General features: G+C 38.1%; 1 pseudogene; it reads left to right on the forward strand.

Annotated features, from left to right (window-relative positions):
• The first annotated feature begins 3,560 nt into the window (after positions 1-3,560).
• Positions 3,561-3,683, forward strand: LOC141421788 (small nucleolar RNA SNORA51; annotated as a pseudogene).
• Positions 3,684-4,965: the final 1,282 nt, after the last annotated feature.

A 4,965-nucleotide genomic window follows, 5' to 3' on the forward strand; every position in this document is an offset into this window, starting at 1 on the left:
CTTTCTCCTGCAGGAGTAGAGTATCTTTCCTTTCCAAATCCATGAACAACATAAAACATGTCTGGTTTTTATGCAATACTCCCGCACTTTTCTGAGGTTTAACCAGATTCTACACGAAGCAAAGATTTTCAGAATATTCTGCGTGTTTGGCCCACGACAGTGTTCCCCTTTGCTGGTCTTCAGGGACTAAAGGGAATCTGTCAATCAGAGATGAACTAGGGTGGAACCAACAACCATTGGCAGTTACTCCTCTAAGTTTTGCTTGTGACTCATGACAACAACTTGCTGGAGAAGAAAATCATCTGGAAAACACCCTCAATAAAACTGAAACAAACATTTTGACAAAGAGAAAAAGAAGTGAAAAAAAGGCACAAGAAACCCAAAGTCCCCTTGAGATCCCTGTAAGTCTTAGCTCAACGTTTTCATTAATAGTGGAAAGAACCCAGAATTTACTATTCTAATTCTTGTCTCTACCTTTTATTGGTTATTTGCCATTGGAGATGTTACTTCTCGATAACAACAACTTAAAATCTCAGAGAGGAAGAGACAACCTCTGTCTTTTTCAGACCTATATTCTCTGTGACATGCATATACTAACTGCTCAATAACTATTTTCCAGTGAGTAAGTGAATGACTTAGCAAACCACTTCTTGGTCCCTTTTTAACATGAATACCAAACCACTACTTGGACTCAGTTCCCTCATTTGTCAAATGAAATGAAGAATGCATTACTCTTAGGGCCATTGCAAATAGTCCATGAGCTAATGAACAGTTGCCCAACACTATAAGCCCTCAATAAATCAAAGCTTCAATTAATAAAAAGGGCATGCCAAAAGATAGCTTTGTTCTTAACTCATAGCCTATTCACTTAACTGATAGGCATTTTCTTATTTTAGGTATTTTGGTCCCCATGCTTTGGTTATTTTTAATAGTACTAGAGAAAAAAAATTGATGTAAGGGTGACATATACCACTGTTTCAGCTGTAAACTTATATCATAACTGATTGTTTCTATTGTGACTGTGTTATTCAGCTACCTATGAATATAATACTGTGTTATCTCAGCTACCTGAGATAATTAACTTTTAAAAAGAAATGGTTCATTTTATCTCACAGTTTTGGAGGTGCCAATTCAAAATCAGGTAGACCCATTGCCACTGGACATGGCAATGGTAAGGAGTACATGGTGAGGCAAACTGATCACCTAATGGCCAGGAGTAAAAAGAGAGAGAAAGGGGCCAGAGTACCACCATCCCTGACAAAGGCATTCATCCCTTCAATGACCCAAGGATCTCTTACAAGGTCCCATCTCCAGAAGTCCATAGCATTTCCCAATAATGCCACCTTGGGGACCAAGTTTTTAACACAGAGAGCTTTGGGGGACATTCAACGTCCAAACCATAGCAGTGATGAGTAGAAACTAGTTTTGTCCCTAGTCAACTATATCTTGATTTTAAATTTAAAATAATTCTGCTGACTTCCGTGATGGGCATGATTTTCAGAACTTCGTTTTTCCCATAGGATAGGTCCAGAAAAAGGCACAGAATGAAGCTCATATTAGAGCTTTGAAAGAAAATAAGATCAGCAAGGCTCTGATTTTGAGAGATGAGAAACTGTATCTCAAAACAGCCCACCATCTGCCCATAAAATATAGGGATAAAGCTCTTGATCTCAGCAGACTCTGAAGGGTCTGGAGGATCATGATTCACTAAAAGAGACTCTATCTTTTAAGTTGGTAGAAAGACTTCTTTCATAACAGGGCTTGCCTTCAAAGCTTGCCTTTCTTCTTTCATCTAGAGTACCAGGGGGAATTGCAACACTCCCTCTCAAGTCAGACTGATTTGTTCCTTTTTTCATTCAATTAGCATTTCTTATATATTAATTCACCTGCCTATCATTACTGGAAATAATTCCTGTGAGATATCTGAACTTCAGCACGTCTTGTGAAGCAGGTAAACCACTAGAAAAGTATAACCGTGGTTGTTCTGTGACTCCTGGTGTACTAGATCAGATATTCACAGAAGCAAATTCAGTACAAGAAGATTGATATTCAACATTTTTTTTCTTTTTCGTCTCATCCCTCTCAAATGGAGTTCTTGCCTTGTTTTTGTTTCCAAATACAGATATCATCCTCTTTCCCTGAAGTCTGATAAGAACCAAAGCCTGCACTGTTCTTGTTTTCAGTGACAGGCTCCTTTTTGACCTGGATACCAAAGCATGTGCCAGTGACTTTTTTCCAATTGTTCCTTCTAACATTTGTTTCTCCATAAATAGTGCATTACATTAACTCCTACCGTGTAGGACTGAGATCCAATTCTGACTGACACAAAACTAGTACTTAACCACTGCTCTGTTTTGTTTTATCTGTTCATTTGCTTTTTCAGTACTGTGGATTGAACCCAGGCATTGCACATGCTAGGCAAGGGCTCTACCTCTGAGCTACATCTCCTGCTAATCTGCTCTATTCTAGGTTCATTCTCATTAGCTCTTTCAGTGACCTTTTATGCTAGAGTTCTGAAACTTAAGATCTGGCACCTCTAAAGAGGGTCAGGTGTGTTGCCTCATGCCTGTCGTCCCAGATGCTTGGGAGGCAAAGATAGGAGGATTGTGGTTCAAGGCCAACCCAGGCAAAAAGTTAGTGAGACCCTATCTCAAAGAACTGGCATGTTGGTGCACTCCAGTAATCTCAGAGAGGAAGAGGTAGGATGATCATGATTTGAGGCCAGCCCAGGCAGGCAGAAAAGTTAGCAAGACCCTTATCTCCATCAGTAAGCTGACCATGGTGGCTCACTTCTGTAATCCCAGCTATGTGAGAGGCAGAGATAAGAGAACTGCCTTCTGAGACCAGCATAAGCACTAGTTTCTATCTGAAACATAAATAAAGCAAAAAAGGGCTTGGGGTGTGGCTCAAGTGGTAGAGAGTCTTTCTAGCAAGCTCTAGGCTCTGAGTTCAAAAGCCCATTACTGCCAAAAAGAAAAAGAAAAGATTATTTTGGATCTTTAATGTTGATTTAGGTTTTTTCATTATATTATATAAAGATAAACACACATAAAACTGGATTGTGTTTTCCATGCTTGTAAGTTTTTTATGACTGAAAAATTAAAATTAATTTACAAATTAAATAAAAATAAAGCCAATAAATCAATAAAATTTCAATTTTCATAGATAACACCAAATGTCCTTTCCAGCCAAGCAAAGGACAACCTTGACCTAAAATGACCCTTGCAATGCAGAACGGTATTGATGGTTTTGAACCTGACACTCCTGAGTACCAGGTTCGCCCTGTGGTGTGCCTTGTGGCGGTTTGTCCTGTTGTAATCTACTACTTAAGGACTTTGTTCCACATGGTCAGAGAATTCCCTGCACATGATGTCATTTAGCTTTATGTGGCACACTTTAGTACACCCATCTCTGTCTCACATAATTAATTAGTTCAAAGTAATGACAATGGTTTAATTTGTTGCTGAGTTGTCCATCACGCTGCGCATACATTGGATGGGTCTTTAACAAATTTCTGAAGAGGTTGAAAACAAATTTGATCTGTTAAGAAACTTAATTCGGTCCTCCTGGTGCTTCCCACAGGCTGTGCTCTTACACTAACTGTATAAAAAGGGGAGGGAAAGTAAACCTACCCCATGTACACCTCAGCCCGTGAGAGACTCGCCTAAAATGGGGAGTCTCTCTGCTTCTCTGAGTCTTAAACAGTTGGAATCACTCAAGTAGTTTCAACAAAAAATAAAACAAAATTAAAATGCTATCTCAAGAAAGAACAACCTTTATTATAGGAAATGCCTGATACACATTAACACACACACACATACAGAGAGAGAGAGAGAACACTCTTTATATTGTTTTAAATGCCAAATTAAATTCACTTTAATATCTTTTAAAACATTAGCTCTGGGGAAAGGGAAATGGGTTTTAAAAACTTAGAAGCAGTTCCACATGTAATTAAACTACATTCTTGTTAGTTCCATGGCCAGGAAATAGAGCAGCATTTTAAAATGAATGTGTAATCTCAGATCTTGCTGAAAAATTGAGTTCCACAGAGGCCAGCCACATAAGATATATGTCTGGACTCACTTGTATTGCAGAATTTTTCTTGTTCTAAGTATCTTTGGTTCTAAATTGTCAAAACAAAAAACCTACTATCGCAACTGTTTCTGAAATCTTTTAAGTTAAAATCACATGCAAGAATTAACTTTTCGGCTACTGACTCTGATACCATTTACATCTGTTATAAACGTGTGTTGTGTTGAAGGAGCAAATATAATCCAGTGCTACATTTTAGATACTTAGTTTTATCTTTTATATAAAAAAATGGTTAGGAAAAGGAGTTACAAAAGGCCATAGTGGACACTACCCTGATGTTTTCATTTACACCATCTAATATAAGACACATTGTTGTATCTGTACAACTTTGCAATCCTTATTTCCTTCTGTATTCATTTTAAGCATCTAAGTAAATTTCTGTATGTGCTTAATGTAAAAATGAGATATATAGAGTTCATGTTCTTGCTTCTATGTGAACAGAGAAAGGGACCTGGGCGGGGATCAGGTGGAGGTTGTTCACAGGAAGCCATTTCTTTCTCTTCACTCTGCCACATGGAAGAGAAAGCACTGCTCAAGAGAGAAAAAGCAACGGCTAAGAGATGAACGTCTTAGACACAAGAGAGACTGAGGTCCTGAGTAAAGAAATTCAGGAAAACTAATTTCCAAGAGCGGGAAGCTTTGCAAACACTCTGGGAAACAGAAAACACTATAGTTAGAAGGGTTTACCTCTGTGTTGCCTAAACTGTAATAAATTGAGGGAAACAGTAAAATTCAAAACCAAGAAGACTTCTGTTTTTAAAACTGAAAACATCACTTAAGTACATTTGGATCATTTGTGTATATTGAATAGTCATGGTACACCAATGGAAAGCCTATGGATATGGAATACTGACTATCCAGTCAGAAGAGAGC

The sequence above is a fragment of the Castor canadensis genome, chromosome 3 (assembly GCF_047511655.1).
Source record: "Castor canadensis chromosome 3, mCasCan1.hap1v2, whole genome shotgun sequence".
NCBI lineage: Eukaryota > Metazoa > Chordata > Mammalia > Rodentia > Castoridae > Castor > Castor canadensis.